The sequence below is a fragment of the Ailuropoda melanoleuca genome, chromosome 1 (genome assembly GCF_002007445.2).
Source record: "Ailuropoda melanoleuca isolate Jingjing chromosome 1, ASM200744v2, whole genome shotgun sequence".
NCBI classification, from domain to species: domain Eukaryota; kingdom Metazoa; phylum Chordata; class Mammalia; order Carnivora; family Ursidae; genus Ailuropoda; species Ailuropoda melanoleuca.
Window position 1 is genome coordinate 109,200,452 of NC_048218.1, and position 25,536 is coordinate 109,225,987.

A 25,536-nucleotide genomic window follows, 5' to 3' on the forward strand; every position below is an offset into this window, starting at 1 on the left:
CTGCCACCAAGGCTGGGCTCCTGCCTGAGCAGTCGAGGAGTCCGGCCACCGAGGAGGGACACATGCGCCGGCTGCCCTCCCATTCCTTACTCTGCGCCTCTGCTCAAGGGCCCGGCATCCAACCTTCTCCCCTCCGCCCTCACACCTCCGGCTCTGGCCACACGCTCACAAGGCGAGGTCTTCCAGGGCCACCGTCCTCCGCCAGCTGCCTGGCCTCAGTCACCTCTCCCGGGGATGTCCTGGTGGCCTCCGGGCACGCAGAGCCGATGCTGACCTCCCTCCCGCCCACAGCCCAGGGCTGACTCTGCCGGGCTGGCCTGCTTCTCCCCAACACCCAGCAGACCCCTGCTCACCGCGACCGCCTTCCAGGACCCCCTGTGAAATCGGGGCGGTGAGCAGACCTCACCCCCTCCAGCTGTGGCCTCCTCTGCACCAGCCGCCTCCCCCTGAGCTCCAAGCCGAGAAAGGCCTGGGGGCCCCTGAGGGACATTCCTGGGGGCCTTCTTCTCCTTCTCAGGGGGAGGCCCAGGGGTCCATAAAGCTGGGGTGCTGCAGGAGGCCCCTGCTCCCCAGTGCTGGTGGGAGGGTGTCAGGTCTGCTGGCGGGTCCTACCTCCTCACCCGGGAGACACGGGGGGTCTGGGGGGAGTGGAGGCTGTGTGCATGCTTTTAACATTTAAAAAATAGTTGCATATTATTTTAATGATATCTAGCATATCAGACTGATTTCTGACAGAGCTGGGGGAAAAAGTGACTTGTCACAGAATCTACCTAAATAAAGCAGGAAATACGTAACACTGAGTAGGGTATGTGGTGACGACAGACCATCCTGCTGGCAGCCAAGGCCTGGAAGCCCCACGAAGCCACCACACAGAGGGCACAGGGGTGCACCCAGGACGCTCCCCTCGCCGGGGCCACGGCTCTTCCAGGGCCTGTACCTGAGTCCCAGGCCAGGGGACTCTCAAGGGGGTCCCTCCACCCTCCCAGGCAGCCTCTGGACCCCCTCCCTGGACCCTCTTGCTGTTCGTGGTGGCAAGGCCCAGCCCATTGCGTGACATCACCAGCCGCGGGCCTAAGCAGCAGGAGACTGGAGACCTTTCTCCTCTCCCCAACTTGCACTGGCCTCCACCGTCCAGGCAGGAAGTCTCCCCAGGGCATGTCTTCCAAGATGCCCATCTGCCCAGCTCGGAGGGGAGCCACCCAGCAAAGGAGATCAGTTCCGGCCCCAGAAACCAGAAGGTGGGGTTTGCCATCACTGAGCCAGGCCCTGAGAAGACAGGGTCAGTATACAAAGGTGAGGATGAGTGCAGGTTGTGGGGAGGCTGCTGGGAGGCTGGGGGAGGCTGGAGGGAGGCTGGAGGGAGATTGGTGGATGCTGGGGGGAAATTGGGGGAGGCTAGGGGGAGGCTGGAGGGGAGGCTGGGGCGAGGATGGAGGGAGGTTGGGGGCAGTTGGAGGAGGCTGGAGGGAGGTTGGACGGAGGCTGGGGGAAGGCTGGTGGGAGGATGGAGGGAGGTTGGCTGGGGGGAGGCTGGAGGGAGGCTGGAGGGAAGATGGAGGGAGGCTGGGGGGAGGTCGGAGGGAGGCTGGGGGACACTGGGTCGGGCCCATCCCAGACACCCAGGCCTATTTCCCACAGAAGGTACTGCCGAAGCCAGGCCACACGGCTGCCTCCTCTGCCCAGGGACCCCCTTGTCTCCGAAGAGAAACTGTACCATCTGGGGAGGGCTCTGCCTGGGTAAGCTGGTGGTAGGGGGATGGCTCTAAGCACCCCACTCCCAGCGTGAGAGCTCAGCAGAGGCCCCATGCGCTCATCTCGGGGGGCAAAACGCACCCAATGCTCTGATGCTCTTCCTTTAAGAGGAGAACTTAGCTCCCCCACGCTCACATGTGCTGGCCTCCGAGAACAGAACGGGTGCGGTGATGGCGGGGCCCCTCCTACACTAGGTCTAGGAAGCACGGTGGTTCCTGCAAAAGTGAAACACAGACCTGCCACCGGGCCAGCCATTCCACTGCTGGGTGTGTTGCCAAAGCACTGAAAGCTGGACCCACACAAATACTCGCACACACGCATTTGCCCGCGCCCACGGCAGCACGGTCTGCAGCGGGCGACAGACGGCAAGAAGCCAAGGGTCTGCCGTCAGGTGAACGGAGAAGCCAACTGTGGCCTGTCCACACAGTGGAATATTATGTAGCCTTGAAAAGCAAGGAAATCCTGCAGCTCGCTTCACCACGGATGGTCGGTGAGGACGTGATGCCGAGTGAAACGAGAGCCACAAAGGGACCGATGTGTGATCCCACTGCCGTGAGGTTCCTAGCAGGGACAGATCCACGGACACAGAGTGCGTGGTGGTTCCTGGGCCTGGGGAGCCTGGGGGGGGCCCTGACGGGAGTTAGTGTTTCCTGGGTGCAGACTTTCCACCCAGGATAACGAAAAGTGTGGGTACAGATAGTGGCGACGATCACACAACATTGTGAATATACGTAATGCCAAGGAACTATACACTTAAAAACGGATAAAACTATAAATAGTATGTGTATTTTACTATAATTGGGGAGGAAAAAGCAGCATCGTGCCCCTCGTTCTCCCTCCCTTACCTCTCTGTCTGTCCCCCTCTGTGTCCCTGTCGTCACGCACTCTGGGGACCCACCACCACGTCCCGAAGATACTCAAGCGGCCCTGACGAGACGCCCAGGAGGGAGGGCTCCGGCCTCCCACCGACAGCCACGTGAGCAAGCCTTGGAAGCAAACCTAAAGATGCAAGCAAACCTTCAGAAGACACAGCTCAGGCCAGTGTCCACACTGCACGGGAGCCCCGGAGGAGCCGCCCAGGTGCCGGGCCCAGGAGGCCGGTTCGGCTGTTGCTGTCTCAAGTCCCACATTCTCATTCAGCACAGATCCCGCAGGTTATGTAGTGGCCCTGACCACCCAGTCCCACAGCTCTTGAATCCACAGAGAAAATCAGTGCCCGTGGGGTGAGTTTTGCTGCTGGTTACGCAGCACGGGGGACTCACGCGAGTTAAGAGGCCCCTGGAAGTGTGTGGCTTGTGCAGCCTCGCTCAACACACATGGACCCTGTGGGAGCTCTGAGCCGTGGCAGCTCGCCAGCAGTAAGGCTGGGCCCCGGGCCATGACTCTGCCCTCTGAGCCTCCCCGAGTCACTTCTGCACAGAGGGGCTCAGGACTGCGCCTGCTCTCCCCCTGACTCCTCTCGGTTCCTCCCGGGCACTCCCTGTGAGTGCCCACCTCCACTTTACAGATGGGGAAACTGAGGCTCCTCCCCTTCCCTGCCCCCCCGCCCTGAACACAGCTGCTCAAAGGAAGCGGCACAGGATGGGGAGCCCCTCCCAGGGGCACCGGGGGCACTTCTGTCTATGGTGGGGGTGGGCAGACCCAGACCCAGGAGCAAGGGGACCCTTCACTTCCCCCTAGACCTCTCCCACTACTCCCCCAAGAGCTCCTAGTGAGTCTACAAAGAATGTTCCCTCTGCACCCCAGTCTCAGCCCTGCCTCCCCGTGTTCTGGAATGTTTCCTCCACACCACCCTGTGTCAGCTCTGCCTCCTTGTTCTGGAATGTTCCTTCCACTCCCCAGTCTCAGCTCTGCCTCCCCGTGTTCTGGAACGTTCCCTCTGTACCTCCCAGTCTCAGCTCTGCCTCCCCATGTTCTGGACTGTTCCCTCTGCACCCCCCAGGCTCAGCTCTGCCTCCTCCTTGTTCTGGACTGTTCCCTCTGCACTCCCCAGTCTCAGCTCTGCCTCCCCGTGTTCTGGAATGTTCCCTCTGCATCCCCCTGTGTCAGCTCTGCCTTGTCCTTGTTCTGGAATGTTCCCTCTGCATCCCCCTGTGTCAGCTCTGCCTTGTCCTTGTTCTGGAATGTTCCCTCTGAACCCTCCCAGTCTCAGTTCTGCCTCCTCGTGTTCTAGAATGTTCCCTCTGCATCCCAGTCTCAGCTTTGCCTCCTCAGTGTTCTAGAATGAAGCTGCTATGAGGACTTCAGGGACTGATCATAACAGACCAGGAACAACACTGGGCATCCAGGCAGGTCAAGGAGATGTCTTTTGAAGAACTGTCACAAAACACCAACCCAAAGAACACCTGGGTCCTCCCCTATTGAAATGGAATTCCTGATCCACTCTTGGCTGGTGCTCAGAGGACGCAGGGGAGGGGGCTGGCAAGGGCAGGGACATGGGGAGAGTTGGCGGGGTGGCGGTGTCTGCCAGGAGCAGCAGGAAAGAGGGTGAGCAGGCGCCTGGGGTCCGGCTCCGAAGCACAGAGGACAACAGCTGGGGCGGTGGAAGGTCAGACTGACATGTGCCCACACCCTACCCCACGAGCCAGCCAGTGAAGTGTGGCCGGGATCCCTCAGACGCCTGCATCAGAATCACAGGCACACTGGTGAAGGCTCCCATTCCTGGGCCCACGCCAGGCCTCTGAGTCAGGACCCTGCACGCCAGCGGGGCCAGCACACGTGGCTTGAGAATCTGGAAGTAAAAGCGCTTGGCCCGGGCCCAGGGCTGGAGCCGCCTGCGAGCACGGGGGGGCTGCCCAGGAAGTGGGGGGGGTTGCCTTCCCCTGCCCCTCCCACAGGTCCTGCAGGGCCACAGGCCTCGGCGCAGAGCTCCCGGGGCCGGCTCTCAGGACCAGCTCTAAGGACCGGCTGAAGCTTCCTGCAGCCCCCTGGGCCTCGCCCTGGTCTGGGGGCTGTGAGTGGCAAACACCCCCCAGGCCAGGGGCTCCAGAAGTGGCTGAGCTACACCACCTGCCATTCCTTTTAAACAGAATCCTGGGCCCTGTCCTGGCACAACTGAGCCGGAATCATGGCAGGAGGAGGCCCGGACTCCACCCTGACAAGCTCCCTGGGTGCCCCCGGGGCAACAAAGCCCTGGCCCTTCAGTGCCTCCCGGCTGCTTCCCACAGCGGGCTCCTCAGAAGTCCCTCCAGGGCCAGAAGTAGAGCAGGGCAGGCCAGCGGACGCACACACCCGTTCCCCAGGGCAGCAGGCAGGGACCACCCCAGAGCCACAGGGGTGAAGGGTGGGCACCTGCTGAGTGGAGGTCGAGTGGCCCGGGAGCCCCAAGCGGACGTCCAAGGTCTGTGAGGCCCCTGCAACTGTGTCACCCACAAGAAGGGGACCTCGGCTTTCAGAAAAAAGGCGACCATCCTTGTGGCCAAGGCCCCAGGCTCCCCGGGCGCCACGGCCCCTGCCAGGACCACAGCCCCAGGCCGCAGCGGCGAGGACCAGCAGGGGACAGCGGTGGTTCTCCAGAGCCAGACCTCAGACCTCAGGCCAGGACTGCGCTAGCGTGGCCGTTGAGGTTTACGGTGTCCAAACGTTTTTCCTCTTAACTGGGCTGTCTTGTGGCTTTTCTGAAGCCACAGAATGTTTCTGCCAGGATCCCAGCTCGCACCTAGAGCGATGGGCAGGAGCCAGTCCGGATGGAGCTGCCACACGGGGCTGCCCGAAGCCCCAGGATCCCTGCAGGTCAGGAGAGAGAGCGGCCGCGAGGCCCTGAGGGCGGGACTCTTCTAGGGAGAAGGAAAAGGAGGCTTCTGGGTGTCCCTCTGCAAGTGCGATCTTCGGGAGAGAAAGGCCGCAGGCCATGGGGCAGAGAGATGGACCCCCGCCCCCGCCCCCTGGAAGGGCTGCTCACCGATGTTGGAATGTTTCAGAAGACGGCAGATCCGAGCCTCTCTCTCCAGCTTCTGGTGATCTGGGGACAGAGAGCAACACGGTGTGACCTCGTGCCCCTGCGGCCGGTGCCCACCCCCACCCCGCCCCTGCCCCAGAACTGCCGAGACCGGTGCCTGCCAGACACACGGCCCAGGGAGGTGCCCACCGCCTCTCGCAGCGCACGCCTGCAGACCGCCCGGGTCCCCTGGCCAGCAGGGCCGGGGCAGGAAGAGGCTGCCAAACGTTTGCTGTGAGAGGCCGGGGAGACAGAGGCAGGGAGCCCCAGGTGGCTCAGAAGAGAAAGTGCTGTACGTTTCACAGCAAAGCTGACAGCACCAAGTGACCCTTCACTTCTGCGTCCTAATTCCAGACTCTTCGGAGCCTCCGGCTGAAGCCTAGCGTGTTCGTCAGTGGCCGTGGGGCTGGCGGAGCATTGCCGTCCGCCAGCAGGGTCCTGGGAGCCCCCCACCAGCCCTGATCCCTGCCCCTCGAGGCCAGCGCTTCCGTTCTGGAGGCTGGGCCTCTAAGGACTAAGCAGCTTACCAGAAATGTTCTATTCCAGACAAACAGGGTACCTGGAGGATTTTAAAATTTGATGCAGCCTCTAAGAGCAAAATTCTGGAAAAAACCCACCTTCCCATTGACTAGAGAACTCACAGTTAACGTGGTTACAGCTGCACAAAGGAACATGCCCATCGGCACCGTGTGCGCACCACCCCGACTCCCCAACACAGGCTGAGTGAACAAGCCACTTACAAAGGAAGCCCCAAAACGTGCTTTCGTTCACAGAGGTCACCACACACAGATCACTGGGCATACACGTGTGGCCAGACTGTCAAGAGAGGCAGGGGGTTCCCAAGTGCAGGATGGCAGCTGCCCCAGGGTGGGATGCACCCAGGGAGGGGGCGCCAGGGGTCCTGAGCCGCCATCCACCCTTGCACGGGCTGAGCCCCTCAGAGCAAGGGTCTGGGGAGCGCATTTCTGTACCAGCAGGTGGGTGCTTGTCTGTCTGCCGAGCCCCTGTGAATCAGGAAGCCTTTGTGGGGTACAGTGAAGGTGCTAATGACGCCACAGGTCTCCCCAGACCTGCTGGGCCCTGGTCCCCACGTGGACTTGAGGGGAATAGACCCCAGCATGAGAAGGTCCTTTTGCCCTATCAGCACTCCCCGGGCCGTGTGACCGCGCTGGGCTGGGACAGTCTTGCAAACCCGCATGTGCCTTTCCGGAGCAGGAACGTCATGCCTGCAGACAGGAATCTCTCTGGGACACCCCAGGTCCAGCTGGCCCTCCCTCCTCCTGCCACTGAAGCTCTGAAAACGCTAACACCTGTCCCCCGCCCCAACCTGGCTCCTGTGTGGCCAGGCGCCCTGGCACTGGGAGGGCTCTGGCAGAGCAGCAGGGCGGTGCTGGCCAGAGGGACAGACCCTCACGCTACCCCGCCCTCCCTCACCTCCACCCCCAGAGCAGCACGCCCGGGTGCCGTCCCGTCCCCTCTGTGGCGGGACCTGAGCCCAGCGGACAGGAGCCAGCGGTATTTGTGACGGCGGACGCTGGGGGCTGTCCGAGCATCTCCGTTAGGAGGGATGAATTCAGCACAATCGCAACACGACACAAAGCGTGAATTCCGCTTTTCCATCCATACGGAGCTCAAAACCAGGCAACGTGAAACATAACTGGGGGGCGGGGCCCACATCTAAAGGACGGCCTGTCGCCACGGCCAGCGCCGCACCCCGCAGGTGCAGCAGGGATGGTGGGCTTCCGGCATCACTTTTCCTTGCAAAGGGTTTTAAGTTACTGTTCTGAACATTTTTCAAACCTAGAGAAAAGCTGCACAGACACTACCAAGTGCTCAGAAAAAGCACTTTTGTATAATCTATCCCTCCGCACGCATCCACTTACTTTTACTGAGTGTCTGAGAGAAGCCCCACACTCCACGGCCCCCTACCAGGCGACAGCCCGTGAACGCGTCCTAAGGACAAGGAGGCTCTCTGGCGTGATCTCAGAGCAGTAAGTCGCACACGATACGGAACCTGAAGCTAACCTGCCCGTCCCCCCAGTGTGGATGACAGCCAAGAAGCCCGTCCGAGTGTGGACCAGGACTTAACGAACCTCAGGCAGGGAGAGTTCAGGGGGGTGGGGTGGGGGGAGACAGGGTCATTTTCATACATAAAAATCAGGAGGAAAATGCACATGGGAACCCCCTTTGGGGAAGGAAGCAATAAGGAAAAGACTGTCCCCGAGGGCACAGTCCCGTCCCAAAGACTGACTGACCCCCGAGCGCACTGGGGAGAGAAATTATTTGCGCGATGCCAAGAAGGGAAGCCTGGCCGCCGGGCCACATGCCGGCACCCACCCATGGCCCCAGCAGGTCACTGACCCTCCCGGCTGCACCCCTTGCTATCAGGATGCCAGCACGGGGCAGGGAGAAGCTCTGACGCTAAGACACGCACGTGTGTCCAGACCGTGACCGTGCTTCCCTCTCCGAGGCAGAATGATGGGATTAGAAAACAATAAATTACCTTATGCTTTATATTTTCCCCAACTTTGACAACAATTTCATGTTCCTTTTATAATGAGGCAAAATATTCTTTTTATACAAGGGTTTGAGCCCTTCTCCAACAAGCACAAAGCCACTGATTAATGAGGGCACCTGCCGTGGCGACATCTGCCCGGAAATTAATCATCTAAGCCGACAGTCCCTGACCCGGGATGGGAGCAGGGGTCTGTCCCCCTGTCCACCTTGCCCACAGCCTTTGATTCCTTCTGGCAACGGTGCCCAAGTTATCACTTAACATGATGGTATCACTTCACATGAAGTCCCGAACTAGCATCCTGAACCCCATCGTGGTCATGGTGAAGTGAGTCAAATTCAACCCAGTCTGGCGCACAAGCAGCATGTCCCGGTCCTAAACTGTCAGCTGGACCAGGAAGGACACCTCCAGAGCGTCCCGTTCCCCGGCGAGCAGCAGGGTGTGGGGGGGATGGGATAGTGACCCTGACCCAGTCCCGGAACCTTGCTGCACCCACTCATCCCCACAGTGGCCGCAGGGACTTCACACACCACAGCAGTGACCGTTGAGCGGGCCTGGGGGTGCAGCTGGGACGCTGCCCACCCTGCCTGGGGCCTGCCAGCACCCGAGGGACCCCAGCCCGGCATCCCTCCTGGCCATGTCCACTGCAATGATGTCCTGGCTGGGTGGGCAGCAGGCTACCCCAGGAGGGTTCACCAGGCACCTGCCAGGGCTGTGGGGGATGCAGGGTCGGAGTGACCAGGCCAGCCTTGAGACCAGCCAGGAGGCTCAAAAGGGCCCTCCCAGGGCTGTGGCCAGGTGTCCTGAGTGTCCAGGGCACCTGGAGCTGTCACAGGTTAGCGTGTTGCTATGGAATGTTGGTACTCGTCACAGAACACACACAGCACCTGTGCTAAGGACAAGAGAACCCTAAGAATCTGCCCTACCAACACCCCATGTGTCCCACCCCCAGAGGGTGGTCTCGTCTCCCCAGTCTTCCGTGTCAGACCCAGCCTGCATCACTGCCCACATGCACCAGCCCCGGGGACTGCGCCTCTGAGATCATCTTCCACAGACGGGCCTGAGGGTGACTTCTGAAAAAGGATGGGGACAGAGGTCAGGGGCCCAGGGAGTGAGGGCAAACTCGCTCCCCAACTTCTGGGAACCCCACCTCAGAGAGAGGAGGCCTCTCTGCCCTCTTCCCTCCTGAAGACCCGAGGCCAGCACTGACTGTGTCCAGGGACCCAGGGGACGCACACAGGTCTTGGGTCACACGGAGCAGGTGCAGCCGTGCCATGCCCCGGGGACAGAAGACTCGGAGGCCCTGATGCTGCCTGCAGGAGACCCAAGAGGGACCCCACCACACCAGAGGGAGGTTTTGGAGGAATATGCCATCACGGGGGACAGACGCAATTGTCACAGCGCTCGGGGACTCCTGAATTCAGCTGTCTTCAAGGCTCAGACACCCTACATAAGCTTGCAGCCAGAGGCCACTGGCTCATTCTGGCTGGAGACAACTCCCGCACACTCAAGACACATTCACACACCTGCTCCCGTGAGGCCCAGCTCTTTATTCTCCGACCAGAGAAACAGGGTTACCGATAAAACACAGCATTCATTTACATCCCACAAAAGAGTGCATCAAACAAAACAAAACCATGACTCAAGAGACACCGGTGACCCCCTGCTGCCCTCCTGCCTGAATTCCAGACACGTGCATGCGTGAGGTTCCCACCTACAGTCTCACGGCCTGCAATGCCAGGAAGCCCTCCTGGGTTTCCCACCACCACCTCTGTGCCAGGCCTGCCCTGTGCTCTGGGTGTCCCTAAGGTGCTTGCCACCAGGCTCAGGGGCTGGGGGCCAGGAAGGGGGGTGGCTGCAGCACAGCCACACGGGAACAGCAGTTCCCAGACCCCAGGAGCACCCCGCGAGTGGGAGGAGGCTGGAGCTGCTCAGGGTTGTCACTGCCATGCCAGGAGGGAGATGGGCAGGAGCCCCCAAGGGGCAAGAAGGGACAGGCGCCTGCCACACATGGCCACACGTGGGTGCCATCTATTCCACATACACAGTAGGACTTACCCACTTCACTCCAATAATGCTCCGAGAAATGGCAGTGGGAGACCAAAGCCAGCTCCACACAGCAAGTGTCCCAGATGGGGTCTCCCCCAGGCTGGGCACCCCAGGCAGGGTCCCCCCAGGCTAGGCCCCATAGGCTGGGCTCCCCAGGAGGATCTCCCCAGGTAGGGGCCCCCCCCAGGTAGGGTCTCCCCCAGGCAGGGCCTCCCCCCGGCACAGCCCCTCCTGGAAGGGTCTCCCCAGGCAAAGCTCCCCAGGTAGGGTCTCCCTCAGATGGGATCTCCCCTGGCAGCATCCCCCAGGAGGAGTGTCCCTAGGCAGGGTCTCTTCCAGGCAGGACCCCCTCAAATGGGGTCTTCCCCAGGCAGGGACCCCCCCAGGCAGGGACCTGGCACGCTCCCGCCTAGACCCCATGTCACTGCTGGGTCATGGCAGGGTCCCCCCAGGCTAGGCCCCACAAGCTGGGCTCCCCAGGAGGATCTCCCCAGGTAGGGACCCCCGCAGGAGGATCTCCCCCGTCAGGGTCTCCTCCAGGTGGGACCTCCTTAGGTGGGGCACCCCAAGCTGAGTCAGGAAGCTGAAGGAGGTGGGAGGCTGTACCCACAAGCAGGAGAGGACATCGACGGCTTCTGCCACACCCTGCAGTGTGAGTGGCAGTCCCAGTGAAGGAAGCAGGTGCCCAAAAGCACTCAGTCCCCAAGGCCGGGACGTGACCCCAGGCTGCGGGCTCCTCATGGCCCCTCACAGATGCGGCCCTCCCAGCTCTGACATCATTCCCCCCAGCCCCCACCTGCTCCCCCACTATGGGTGACTCAGAGTGGAGATGGGGTGGGGGGGTACCAGAAGGGGGACAGGAGGGACGTGGGTGGGCGCCTGGCTCCTCGCCAGCTGCCACGAGCAGCAGCAGAGCTGTCATGGGCAGAAGGACGCCCGCAAGGCACTGGTGCAGGCGGAGGAGGGATGGGAGGGGGAGACAGGCCCACCTGGCAGGAGGAGCTGCCAGCCGTCCCCCGCCCCGGCCCCCACCCTGAGGCTTGGCCTGGGACAAGTGAGGCCACCTCTTGGGAAAACCAGCAGTTGTGCTGGACGGAACCTGAAATCCCACACAGAGAGTCCACACAGCCCGGCAGGCAGCAGAGGCTGAGAGGGCGGCTGCTGGACCCCCAAGGACCCCTGGGGTTGGACAGGTGGGCTGTGTTCACTGGGGAGACCCGCCAGCACCAGGGGCACCATTGGCTCCCCCACCCTGTCTGCAGGATGAGCGGGGATGCAGGGATGACAGAGGGTTCGGCCCCGGGGCAGGGAGGCTGGGACACGTCAGGAAGCTGGCCGAGGTCACAGGCCATGGTGGCTGCTGCCCTGGATGCCCCACCCAGCCCAGCAGCTCCTGGACGGAGCCCGTGGGGATCTGTGTCAAGGTCAGGTCCCTGTCCCAGGGTCACCGTCCACTTCTACGTGGATGCCTGAGTGCCCGCTGAGGCCCCAGGAGAGGTGCCAGCCCTTGGGCTATGGGGCGTGGGAGTGTGTGCGTGGCCTGGCCCCAGAGGGAGATAAGGACCAGCACTGGGGGGCCTGGTGGTGTGGAGCGGTAGGCAAAGCTGTGGGGAGTCCGGCAGCAGCCCAGGCCCTTGACTGCCTCCTTGTCAGCTGGGGGCCTTGCACCAGCCAGAGACAGAGCCCCACCACCCCAGGAAGGAGGCCAGGTGCTGACCACCTCAGGGGACTTGGGGGGAGCCACAGCCTGCAGGGGAGCCAGTCCCCTCGTCCCCTCCTGCATCCAACTATTGGCTACGCAGGGCCTGGGGCTGCTCAGGCTTCTGCCTCCTCCAGGCTAAACGAGCAGGGAACCCAAACCAGGATCATTCAGCTGGGGGACTGCCTGTGTGCCAGCCTCTGGTAGCCATGGGGACACTGGACACAGGGACACTGAACCAAGCCAAGCCTCACTCTGAGTCCATTTCCCATGTGCGGAAAGGGTGGGGAGGTCCCAGGGAGAGGACTCGACAGGACACCCCAGCCCCCAATCCTGCCCCCACTTCTGTCCCCCACTCCCAGCCTGCCCTGCAGAGCTGGGCATCTGGCCTGTTTTCCTGCTTCCCTCCTCCAGCCCCATCCCAGAAGACGCTCCAGACACTGGCAGGCATCCCCGCTCCCTTCACCGGGGGCTTCAGCACCAGCACATGTAAATGAGAAACTGTTGCCCCAAGTGACCCACTGCACGGGGCACAGGGATGTCACTCAGAGGTCCCTGCCTTTCCTTCCCACCCATCTCCACACCTTCACCATCAGAGGGCAAGAGGGAGCCTTCTAGAATCTTAGGAGGCTCACGGATATCCACATCACCCATCGCCCATGGCCCACGCCGTCCAGCATCAACCCTGTAACTCTCATGACCCCAGAGTCTCAAAATCCACAGGGACAGAGCTGAGGAAACCAGGCTGGCCCCACTGCGGCCCTCAGCCGCTGGAAGTCCTGGGCATTCACACCTGCAGGGTCGCGGGGAGCAAGGTTGGGGGGGGGTAGCGCGGGGAAGGAACCGGTCAGGGAAGACAGGCAAGTTCAGGTCGGAGCTGCTGCACCTGCTCGCCCTGGGGGCTCCCACCTCGGCTCTGTCCCACTAACAGCCTCTGTCCTGCTAACAGCGTCCGGTCCCGGGACCAGGCTGCCAAGTGCCGGGAAGAGACCACTCTCAGGGAGGACGCCCCGAGGCCGAGCTCCCACAGCTCGAGCCTGCGGACAGGGCTCGCGGGGAGACTCCAGGGGCAGCTCGGGGTCCTGCCGGGCCACCTGGACTAGCGCGTGCCGTGTGCTCTGCACAGGCCCCCGAAACTGCCAAGGGTGCCGTGAGGCAGGGCTGTGATGACCGTCGCCCCAACCCTGAGATGGGGTGCAGGGCACAGGGAGGCTAGGGGGAGGGGAGCCGGCCTGCCACCTGGGGGGTGGGGGGGCTGGCACCAGAGCCCACGTGCGGGCAGCCGTGGGGGGAGGCCCCAGCCAGCCCGCGGTGCTTCCCGTGGGGCACCCCGTCCTGCTCCAGGCGCTCCAGGGTGCCGACAGAGTGAGGATGATGAAAAGATACCCCCCGTGCGGACTTCTTGTTTTAAAAAGGCAACTCGGCAACCAGCAATTACCACGCCAGCATCAGGCAGCTACCCCACCCCACAAGGGCGTCTCTGTCACCCAGCAGCTGCCACGGGGACAAAGCAGCCACCAGGCCCCCCCGCACGGCAGCACCCAGGCCTCTGAGCTGTCTACAGGCCACGTGGGGCTGTGTGGCAGCTGGGCCCCCAGAGCCCTCCCTCCCCACCTTCAGCTGGCCTCCCCTGGACGGAGACCTTCCCGCTCCCTCCTCAGGCCCAGAGCCATCAACCCCTGTCCAGTGCAACCTGGCTCTGGGCTTCCTACCCCCTCTGCTCCCACAGAAGGTCCCCCGGCCCCACGGCCACCTGCCCGGGCACACCAGGCGCAGTGCCCTCCTACCCTCTGCCAGAGAGGAATTATTCAGAGACGCTGACCACATCCCGCGGTGGGGACTCCGCTGTCTCATCACTACGATGCCTGCCTCCCTCAGCCCAGGCTGCCCACACGTCCCCGAGTGCACCCCGCGGGCCTGCGTGACGTGCAGCCCTCCTCGGGCTCCAGGCCTGGGGAGCGTAGGCTGCTGTCCGTCTCAGCTGTCCAGGATCTGGGTCCTGTGCTGGGTCGTGGCGTGACCCCAGGGCAGGACTCCTACCCTCACCAGTGTTGACTATCCTCTGGGATCCTCAGTTTTGTCAGCTGTGAAACAGGACACTGTCACCTTCCAGGACAGGAGGGCGTGGTGATGGGAGATCCCAGTGGCTGCCTCCTTTGCCCGTTCCTTCCCCAGCACCGGTGTCACAGGGCCTACTGGGTAGAGTCCCACCCCAGCCCACCCCCAGGCAGCGCCCATGATGCTCTCAGCAGCACAGCTGGGACATGCTCTGGGCAGTGTGCAGAGACCACACACTTTCCTTGCATGGGCACAGCCCCTGATGGCGCAGTCTACTCAAAGATGGGACCCAGACCCTGGAAGGTTCCCGGGACCCACTGCATGAGAGGGCTGGGGCCAGAACCCGGGTCCTCAGACCTAGAGCTGCCCTTCTGACCCTGCACCCCCCTCCAGGGGGCTCTTGGTGCATGTGAGGGTGGGCGGGGGTGCTGGGAAGGGTCCTTTCAGATTTGGGGAAGGACAGAGCTGATAAAACCACCCCACAGGGTGCAGGAGTTCACGGACATTCCCTCCTGATGACCCTCCCATCATCTCCCGGGGCCAGTCCACCTTCCAGGGACTGGCCGCCCCCTCGCCCTCTCCGACCCCCACAACCCAGGGGCGGGGCACCGCCGCTGGCCGATACCATTCAGATCTCCAGTCCCCAAAGCCCCCGGGCCTGACTCTGCCCTCACAAACGTCACCGCACCCCAGAGTCACCCCAACCTCAGGTGGCCATGGTCTCCACCTCACCTGTGAGCCCACCAGGACCCCCACTGGCCTGGCCTCCTTCTCTGCCCTTGTCCTGGACCCTTATCCCCCTCACCCCCATTTTCAGAAGCTTTGACTTAGTCTATCTGGTTAATGAATTAATCACAAAAACCTTTTCTTTCAACAGATCTGTTTAATACTGCCTGATAAAACACAAAATGCCCACTAAATTGGAATTTCAGATAACCAGCAAGAATTTTTTAGTATAAGTACGTCCCAAATTCAGATGAACAACAAATCATTTTCTAGTGTTAAGTATGGCCCATTCGGTTTGGGCTGCATTTGTGAAACTCGGATTTTTTTCATGGTCTATTTGAAATCCACGTGTAACTGCTAAATCTGGCAACCCCAGCCTGTGCCCGCGTTGCTCCCCCTCCTTCTCTGACATGGGAATGAGGGTCCCCCAACAGAACCTGGGAGATGGCGCTGGGGAGGGGAAGGGTGCAGAGGGAGAGGCCCCCATTCCCACCCACCCTCCAAGTCCCCGGGGGACCCCTCCCACTGCTCAGGGTCCCCTGGATCCCCGACATGAAGGCAGAATGGACTAAAAGTTGATTGGGGGTCTGGGACATACTTATTCTAAAAAATCATTGCTTATCTGAAATTGGGACCTGCTTACACCGTAATACCCCCGCTCAGCCCCCGGGGGGCGCTGCGAGCGGCCAGGGAGGAGCCTCCGAGTGGAGCGGAGGGGGTGCCCGGGTCGGGAGGGGTGCCGGAGCAGAGGAGGAGAGGGGAGCTGTTCCCGGAGCTGGCAAGGGGTGGGGGGTGGGGAGTGGGCAGGGGAGGAGAGGGGAGTGGGCAGGAGGGAGGAGCAAGGGGAAGGGAGGGGTTCTGAGCCGGGAGCGGACCGTTGGAGAGGGGAGATGGAGGGATCAGGACGAGAGCGGAAGGGAGAGAAAGGGAGGGGATGGGAGGGAGGGGAGGCAACGTGCGGAGGGGTCCCCAACTCGGAGCGCAGAGGGAAAGGGAGGGAGGGGCGCCGGCCGCGCATGCTCAGCCGCCCCTGCAATGCGGCGCCGCGTCCTCCGTTAACCCAGTTCCGCGGAGCCCGGGTCGTCTTCCGGGCTGTGGGTCATGGGGGCCCCCGCGGCGACAAAACCCCGGTCCCGCTGTGCGAAGGGGCCCTGGGCGGTTCGGCGTGCTCTGGGGAGAGGGGTCGGGCTCGCTCCTCCCCATCACGCTTTGGCGCAGGGGCGCCCCAAGGCACATGGGGCCACACAGGCCCTAGGGAGAGGGTTGCCCCAGATGACCCAGGAAGGGAGCTGGGGGGGGAGCTGGGCATCAGCTTGGGGGTCGCAGGAGGCGCAGAGGTGAGGCCTGATCTCACCTGTTCCTGAGTCCCCTTATCTAGAGGTCGCCCCCCACCTATGAGGTGAACCCCACTTGAGGAGAGCTAGTGGGAGGGAGAAGACAGGGCCAGACGGTGCGTCAGGCCAGGGGAGAACTTGGGGCTTGGGGAAGCCAGCCCAGCAGGCTTACGGAGGGGCTGGGAGCAGGAAGGGCCCAGAGATGAACCAGAGCGACACGTGCTCTCCAGGAGCAGCAATCAGTGGAGAAATGCCTAAGGGCTTGGGGTTTCCAAGCTGTGCGGGAGGACCAGGGCAGCTTCCCGGAGGAGGGGGCTTGGGGCCTGCATGCTGGGTGGCCAGCAAGGGGATGGAGGTGGAAAGGGGAGGTCTCGGACAGCGCGGTGCCTGTGGGCCGCTCCTAAGCACCTTACTCCCCGCAGGGCTGGGAACAAATACACACTAGTTTCATCCCTATTACGGCCGGGGACACTGAGGCACGAGGGGGGGTGGCGCTGAGCCCCAGCTCATCGCTGGCCCACGCTCAGCACGAAGGTGAACAGGGGAGGCGACCAGTTGTCTGTAGACATCTTTTCCATCAGAGAAATGTGCTGAACACCATGTGCAAAATGACAGGCCGTCTGGGATGCACTGCGGGCTGGGGGTGGGGGGGTTACAGATGGAGCACGATTGGCTGAGAGTCCGTAGCTGTTGAAGCTGGGGGATCATTCTGTCACTTTCTCTATATTTGGGGATGTTTGAAAATTGCCATTATAAAGGGTTACACAGGAAACAAAAGTGTCCCAGACCCCCCAGTGCTGGGTAGTACAGAGGCCTGAGCGGGGGAGGGGGGGCAAAGCCGCAGGGGCCCCAAGTCCCGAGGGCAGGCAGGACGGGTGGGCCAGCCGCTCTGGCTCCCCACAGGCCCTGGCTGCTGCCCTGCACCCACCACCCATCCCAGGCCATGCCTGGTGAGGACACGGGCCTGGAGCAGGGCCGACAGGAGCCCCAGGCTCTGCACAGTTCCCCAGCCGTGCCACTGGCACACAGAGGCAGCAAAGCAGGCCGTCCGGTCAGGAAGGGGTGGGCACTGCTGCAGGGGCAGAAAGGGCAGGTGGTACTCTTCCAACACACCTGCGATTTTAGGCTTCTGCTGGTCCTGACGCTCCCTACCTGTAGAGCACTTTGAGGGTACCCATGGGGAGGGGGCTGTGAGGGTACAGAGGAGCTGCAGGATTCCACAGAAACATGTCCACATCCTTCTCTGCTTCAGCCTCACAAACTCCTATTCATCCCTCAAGACCCCCCTACTGCTCCGTGCCCTCCCCTGTGCTCCCCGCCCACACGGGGAGTTGCAGCGGCTTATGTCGGTGTTTGCTCCGTGCCAGGCACGTGGGAGGGGCTCCCTCACCACTCTCGGGGCCATCTGAGGGGGGGTCCCTCTCCTCCCCCTGTGGCCTGGAACAAGCCTATGTCCCTCCTGCCTTAGGGACAGCACGTCTGCAGACATATCCTCCCAAACCGCTTCAAGCCAGCATCCACCAGTACCCCCCCACCAGCGTCAGGGACCTCGGGAGCTCCCCTGTGCTCTGGGAGCACTGTGCATACGTGCGTGCGTGCGTCAGGACGCGCTCGGCGGCAGCACCTTGTCTGGGCACGCATGGCCCAGCTCAGAGTTGCCTGGAGATCCACGGCACTCCCTCTCCCGGCCCAGCCACCACGGCCAGGCCCCCTGAGGCCAGCAGAGCCCACCACAGTCCCCTGAGCAGCTCCCAAAGGTCCCTTGTCGCCAAGGGACGGTCGGGAGCTAATGCTTCTGGGTCTGCCCAGAGTCTCCCTGCTCATGCCCCGCGCGGCCCTCAGGCCCCAACACGGGCAGCAAGCACTGAGGACGTGGGGCTGACCCACCGGGGCACTGTGGGCCCCTCACCGTGAGCTGGGACGGGAGTGCCACCCCTAGAAACAGGCCTGCAGCAATCGCACAGGGTGGGCTCGGCTGCGTGCCCTGCTGGCCACGGGACTGTCCTGCAGACCCCACAGACTGGCCCCAGTCTCAGAGAGGGATGCAGGCCCGCGCTGCCTAAGCTCAGAGCCTCTTTGGCCAGAGAAGGAGCCTCTCAGCTCAGATTTGTGTCTGGACACTAACTGGGGGTTCCCTGGCAGGCAAGACAGCACCAGGCCAGGGGCCTAGCTTGGCTCTCTCTACCCAGGGGTCACCCGGCCTCCTCCTGTCTGACCCTGGGGTCAGAGGACCCATGGGACCCCCATGGTGCTAAAGGTCCCTTGGGGGGCCTGCAGGATCCCCGCCCAGGATCCCAGCCCCTCACCCCCCTGAGTCTGTACTCAGAGTCACCTGCTCAGGGCAGCACCCCCACCATACAGAACACTGTCAGACCCCAAGGAGGGTGGGGTGCTATCTGTGAGCCCAGCACGGGCCGCCAGCCAGCAAGGGCCCCGGAGGGGCAAGGTGGGCCAGGTGAGGCCACGTGCCCAGGGCCGGCTCCTGCCCAGCACCACACTCACCCCTGCAGGCCCAGAGCCCCGCCCCGCGCTGGCAAACCATCCCCTGGTGTGCGGGACCTGGAGGACCTGGAGGGGTCATTCCAGCAGCCCCGCAGCATCCGTCACTAGAAGCCTTTGGACCTCCTAGTGCCCCCAACCAGAGTCAAGGTCTGAGGGGATGGGTCCCTCTCCCTGCTGCTGGCCCCACTGGGGCGGAGGCGGCCCTTGCGTCCAGCCAAGATCTGGGCCTGTGGGAGCCCGGCCCCCGCACACGGCCCGTGCCTACCTCTGGCCGACAGCTTCTTCGTGTTGATGATCTTGGCCGCATACTCATGGCCGGTGCAGAGCTTGACACAGCGCCGGACCACAGAGAAAGCCCCCCTGGGGAGGAAATGGGGGACAGAGACAGAGAGGAGAACCAATTAATCTCCCTGAGAGCACCCAGCACCCGACCGCAAAGCCCCAGCCTGGACAGAGATCTGTTCGGGGCAGGGGCACCTGCCCGGCGGAGACCCCTCCCCCGCCTGGGGGACAGCCGGCTCCTGTGAGACCACGGCCTTGGCGTCCTCGCTGGACCGGAGGCCTGTCTGGGGCCTCCCAGTGTGCGTCCTCTGGACCAAACCATGAGGCCCAGCGAGTCCTCCCCAGAGCCACGAACCGGCCCAGCTCCGGGCAGTGCAGCCGGGACTCATCGAAGGTTTCGGAGGGAGGGAGAAGCATCGTGCCAGTAAGCTGCACAGCTGAAGGACTGAGCCCCTCCCGGCTGCTTGTTAGAGCAGAGGCTGCAAGTCCCACAGCAACACTGGGTGCTTCTGAGAGCGGGGGTTGGGGGGGACCAGCGGGGGTGCGGGGGCCCAGAGAGAAACCCGAGAGAGAGAGCCAGTTACTGCTGGGAGGCCATCACCAGAGGCCCTGCAGGCAACCCACAGACACTGACCCCCAAGAGGGGCGGGTGTGCCAGAGACCAGAGAGCAGGCTGTGTGCGGCCCATCAGAAGGTCCTCTGTGGTTTTCCACTTGTCACCAGTGCTGGTTTAATCTGATTTAGATCATTTCCTAAGAATGCTGGACGGGTACTCGGGAGTCGGGCCCAGAACAGGAAATGTCTCAGGAAGGGTCTCAGTCCGGCTGGGAGGCCCCTGGGGACAGGCTGGCGCAGAGGCCACATGGGGCTGAGCCGGGCCATGTGGCGGCCCCTCCACTGTCTTCCTCCCCAGAAGCCCCGCAGGCACAGGCCTCCCGCCGTCTACGCAGCCTGAGAAACCCATGGCCGTTCTGGGCAAGGCAAACGCTGCGTCTCCCCCAGAGAACACTTGCTACAGTCTTCCTTCTTTCTGGCTCTGCTTCCCACAGCATCGGGGCCCCGTGCTCAGCCAGAAGGACACGATCTCCAGACATACGGTCAGTAGGTCAGCTACCGCCTCACGCAGTCACCAGCCTGCACTGTGGGTCACCTCCTCCCGTGGGCTTGTCAGCCCCTCGCACCGTCAGTGAGACAGTGTGGCGGAGACCGCGTCCACACAGCCTCTCTCAGGGCTTGTTGTGAAAACCGCGCTCCTCTGTGAGCACTCCTACTGAGCCTGATTCGTAAATGACGCTTAGCCATCGATATGCACACACGGGAAAAGATGTGGTACCCACAGGGTTCGGAACTACGGGCGGTTTCAGGCGTCCACCGGGGGCCTTGGAACATGTCCCCCGCTGATAAGGGGATACTATTGGATCCTTTTTGAGCTAAAACTCATTAAAATGTACTACTCACGTTCTTGGAAAAAAATAAATATTGCACTAAATCTGAGTATTTTCTTAACGACGCAGGTCGTGATAATCAATGGTGGTACGTAGGGCTGCGCCTTTGCTTTTCCAAAGTCAGAGGAAGAATCAGCCGGTGGCTGTTTCCAGGGGGCAGGCAGGTTGGGGGACACACACTACTCACTCCACATCCTTGGCCCCCTGTGAGATGTCTCACTGTGTATGAAGACAGGTAACAGAAGGATGATTTTTTGACCCTCATGGGAGGGGAAAAGCCAGCAGCTTCCTTCCCGTTCGAATCCTGCTCTATCCTCCCTCTGAGCCTGTATCCCCCTCCATCGAAGGAGCGAGAGAGGCTCCCAGGGCTGCCCAAGGGCTAAGCGAGGCCTGCGTGGCCATCTGCCCCAACTGCCTCCTTCCCATGCTCGCCAGCCCCCCCTCTGCGGGCCCTGCATCCACTTTCCTCTCAGGAGAGCCCACAGAATGGCATTTACGGTTTGCCCGAGGCTGTGCGAGCCTCCGTGGGACAGTCAGGACCGCCTGTGCTAGAACCTGACCTCACAGTGAAGGCCTGACCCCCAGCTGGAAGTTGCCAACAGCCAGACTACACGCTTATGACGAGCCTGTGCCAGGGTGGGGGCCAAGAGAGGCACCCAGGGGACAGAGGTGGGCTCATTCTGGAAGCAGGGATGGACCCAGAAGTCCCTTCCACCAGACAGGGTAAGTACAGGAATAAACAACAGTGAGCCAGGAATCCCGCCTAGGACACGGCAGAGAATGGGGGGACAAGATGACCGAGAGCCTACAGCCAGAAGGACTCTCTGGACGGACAGCCATGTGGACCCTGCCTGAGGCTGCCCCTCTGCCCCACGTCCTGGGGCCCTGCTTCCCTCCCAGGCCACAGCAGCTCTAAGCCCAGGATGGTGAGGATCGTGTACGGCTGGGGGCAGGCGGGCAGGGGCCAGACGCTGGACTGGGAGGGAATGAGGAAGGCAGCAGGCACTTGATAATGGAGTTCAATGGACACAGGCCTTTTTCTCCCAGGGTCCCGCCCGCCAGGTGAGGGGAGGGCACCTCTGGGAGCCCCTCTGGAGTAGTCTCTGTCGCCCGGCCTAGAGGAAATTTCTAGAAAGAGCTGTCCCTACCCTCTGTCTGCCATTGGGCACATGCACGCCAACACCCATCAAAGCCCAGTCCAGGGATGAGGAGCTGGGTGGGGGGCTCGGGTCTCCAACGGTAGATGCTGTGGAAGTTGCCAGGCGAGGCCAGCCGGGCGCTCAGAGGAGTCCCCATGCGGACTCCCCCGAGGGAGAAGCTGGTGGGTGGGCAGCGAAGCAGGACAAGCACAGGGAAGCCCTGCGGCCCCAGGGGACCACCACTCTTCTGGCCTCTGGTCACTGTAGACCCCCAGTCTCCTGCCCCACACCAGGCATCCGCCCCCTCCCCCGGGCTGTCCCTGAAGGACTGCCAGGAACCGCACCTCCTAGATGGCCACCTGCCCTCCCTGAGCCTGGACTGGGGCTCAGGCTGGCATCTCAGGGCGGCCGCTGCCACCGGCTCGGCCAGTTGCCAGACACTGAGCAAGGAAGTCCCCCAGAGCCACAAGTATGCTGAGAAGCACATGCTGTTCAGGCCACCAGTGGGGGGGGCCGGAGGGCATGAGGCCAGCAGCGTCCCCCCTTGGGACTCACCACAACCTGCCCCCAGAAATGTATCCTCATTGCGAGACAAATACCCGACGAAGTGCCCAGGTCTCTGTTCTGACCTCCCAGGATGGCTTCTCTGCTACTGCTATCCCACAGTAAACGGGTTGTTTTCTGAGCCTTCAAACCATATTTTTTTTTTAATTAGCTTGACTTGACTTTTAAAAACCCCATAAAGCCCTTGCTGCCCAGGGGCCTCAGGATCTGAACACCAGATTCAAATCACTTTGAACTTGAAACCAGCAAGCCCCAGGCAGGCGGCGGGGTGACCTCCTGCCTCAGAGCGGTTCCCCCAACAGGCCCGCCCTCTTCTCTACCCTCCTCCCCGCCCTTCCCTGCACCTGGGCCCCCACCCTCTGAGCTTCTCCCCTACAAGCTACCACGTGGTCCATGGGCCCCTGGAGCCTCCAGCAGCCCAGGGTCACCTCACCTGGGTGCTGTCCATCACAGCCATGCCTGTCTGTGGCTGCTCCATCACAGCCATGCCTGTCTGTGGCTCCATCACAGCCATGCCTGTCTGTGGCTCTTGTGAGCCTATCCTGGTGGGGTGGGCCCCCCACACCGTTGCCCTCTTGCTCTGCTAAGGGGCCCCACGGCCTCAGCCCCTCAGGAGATGCCCTCCATCCCTCCGCAGATACCCCCATCCACTCCCGCTGCCTGCTCTCCGGAGTCCCGCCCCAGCTCAGGCTCCCGCTCCTTCTGGGGACCGCCCCTTCCTCTCCATCCAAACAGGCAAGCCCACTCGCCCCACGGGCAGACTCTGTGAGCCAGCAGGCCGCGAGTGGCCCGTCGGCGCAGAGGTGCAGGGCTCGTGTCCTCACTGACCTCCCTCTCTTCCCAGCCCAACCTGTGGCCCCAGCAGCAAGGTCCCGCCCCGCGCTTTCCTCCAGTCTCTGAATTGCCCCCACATGCCGGCCCCCCCAAATGCCGCACGGAACCTGCCCCTGACCCGCCTTACCTGTGGCCCCCACAGCGCCCGCTCCCGGCCGCACCTGGTCGGGAGAACTTCCCCCCTCCCTGCTCCGCCCTCCCAGCCCACCTGCCCAGAGGGCACCTGCGCCTCTCTCGGCCCCGCCCCCTCCGCCAGCCCTGCCCCCTGCAATTCCCGCCCGTCNTTAATCCCCGCCACCACCACCCCCGCCCCGCGCCTCGCCTTTGCCAGCCCCGCCCCTGCAGCCCCGCCCGCTGCCCCTGCTTCTCAGCTGGGCGGCTCAGCTCCCACCCGGTTTCCGGGCAGAACCTGGGGGGCAGCGGCGGCCCTCTCTCGGCCGCCCCCACCCGGGTCTCTCCCCGCCTCATCCCGCCCTCCACTCCTGGGCTCATTTGCACGGCTGAGCGGCGGACTCGCCAGGCTTCGGGATGAGTCTGGAGGTCCAGCCCACACCGCACAGTTGCCCCCCGCCGCCCAGGCGCCCCTTGGCAGCGGGCTTGGCTATGGCCCACGTCCGGACCCCGCCTCAGTCCCTGCAAGAGGCCGCTGTATTCCCGTGGGGTCTCAAAGTTTACAGCCGAACAAAGCCAAAAGCCGAGTAATAGGACAGGACCAAACCGCTGTTTATGTTTGGTAAAGGCACCGCCACCGTCGGGGACGGAGGTCCGCTCTGGATGGACACGGCCCTCCGGAGCCCATCGCCGCCGGCAGATCGCCGAGACCACCTTCCTGGAACAGGGTAGGCGGGCAGTAGAAGCACCCGGCTGGTTCTACAGCTTTACTTCCCATTGCAGACTCCTGTGGGTGTGAACCTGCCTGAAGCTGTACCCGTCCGTTCTCCCCAGCCCGGCCAGCCCCAGACAGGCTCAGCTCAGGGGGGCCTGGGCCAGAGCCGGGGTGCAGTCCGACACACCAGCCAGGGAGGCCCTTCACTTGTTCCTTCTCCCTCATTTAAACTAATCAAGCTGCTCTTTGTTCGTGTGTTAGGTCTCTCCCTATCTCTGATGGAGATGGGCTCTTGAGAATGAAGGGAGAGAGGTCCTTTTATATTTTCAATCTTAAGTAATTGGGCGGAAAACATTAACTGCTACATGAAACGGAGGACAGAGATTGTTGTTTTTTATGTATTTTCCTGCTTCTAATAATAATCATAATAAACATAATCCATGCTCCCAGCAGAGAATGGAATTAATAAGATAGTTTGAAGAGCAGTTGACGGTGCCCCCAGCTTCCTGACCTGTTGGTGGAGCCCCACCTGCTGTTCACATTCTGCTTTTCCCTCCCTCTAGAAAACTGTGAAAACTCTTCCCACAACATGACGTGTAGCAGCTGCAGACTGCTTTAGCAGAGGATGCTTTCCGGGGGACATCAGGAGGGTATGTGAGCCACCCCAGCCTCCCCTGCCTCCCCAGCCCTGGGGTTGGAGCCAGGGAGGAGAGCAGCTGGTCCCCAACAGGATTTGGGCAAGCATGTGTCCCGCTGGGCAGGAGCTCCAGGTCTCGCTGTGGGAGTGACATCCAGGGCCCAGACCCACGAGGGCGGCCCACCCGCAGCAATAGGACAGCTGTCACTCTGGGGACCGTGTCCCACTGTTGTCCAGGGAGGAAACGGGGAAGCGGTCCTAAGAAGGCTGGCTGGAGGGGCGCCTGGGTGGCGCAGTCGTTAAGCGTCTGCCTTCGGCTCAGGGCGTGATCCCGGCGTTGTGGGATCGAGCCCCACATCAGGCTCCTCCGCTATGAGCCTGCTTCTTCCTTTCCCCCTCCCCCTGCTTGTGTTCCCTCTCTCGCTGGCTGTCTCTATCTCTGTCAAATAAATAAAATCTTTAAAAAAAAAAAAAAGGCCTGGCTGGAGACCAGCGTGGACGTTTCATTGTCTTTGTAAACATCCGCATCCCCGTGGCCTCGGCAGCATCCACGCAAGCCACGTGTGCAAGAGCCTGGTTCGTGGACGGCCTTCTGCGTTGAGCGTCACCTCACACAGAGTCCCCACTCTCTGACCTAGATCATGACTTGTCCTCTTTGGAGCAGAGAGCATTCCTTCCAGGGATCACCAAGCACTTTCTCAGCTGGCAGGCATTTGGGATGTGTCCGATGTCCCTCCTCAAAAATGGCCTGCCGTCAACATCTCGGTTATTTCCGTAGAGTTATTAAGGCGCAATAGCTGGGCGATTCGCAACAACTTACAACACCAGTGATGGAAACCTTTGCTCTTTGGCTCCCCCAGTGTCCAACCCTGGCCTTTCCCAGGCCCTTGGAATCCCAGTGGTTCCCAGCCCGGACCTCTGAGCCCCAGCAAGAAACTAAAGCTCTGTCCCCTCCCTGCTGTGCTAGTGTCCTGGGGCCACCTTAGCAAAGCACCACAGGCTGGCGGCTTCAATAGCAGAAAGGTATTGTCTCCCGGGTCCGGAGCCCAGAAGTCCAAGATCAAGGTGCTGGTCCCTCCTGAGGCTGTAAGGGAGGGTCTGTTCCAGCTTCTCCCCACTCCTGGGGTTTGCTGGAGATCCCTGGGGCTCCTTGGTTTGTCGAAGCATCACCCCAATCTCTGCCTTCATGTCCACATGGCCTTCTCCCTGTGTGCATGTCTCTGTCCAAAATTCCCCT

The 25,536-nt window shown here is 62.2% G+C and overlaps 1 long non-coding RNA gene across 1 annotated transcript; it reads right to left on the bottom strand.

Annotated features, from left to right (window-relative positions):
* Nucleotides 1-1,572: 1,572 nt before the first annotated feature.
* LOC117803062 lies at nucleotides 1,573-22,877 on the bottom strand. The gene is made up of 5 exons (XR_004626664.1): nucleotides 22,436-22,877; nucleotides 18,838-18,932; nucleotides 5,654-5,713; nucleotides 2,598-2,751; nucleotides 1,573-1,967 (listed from the first exon to the last, which is right to left on the bottom strand). It is a non-coding gene; the product is annotated as an uncharacterized LOC117803062 (long non-coding RNA).
* Between the last annotated feature and the right edge of the window lie 2,659 nt (nucleotides 22,878-25,536).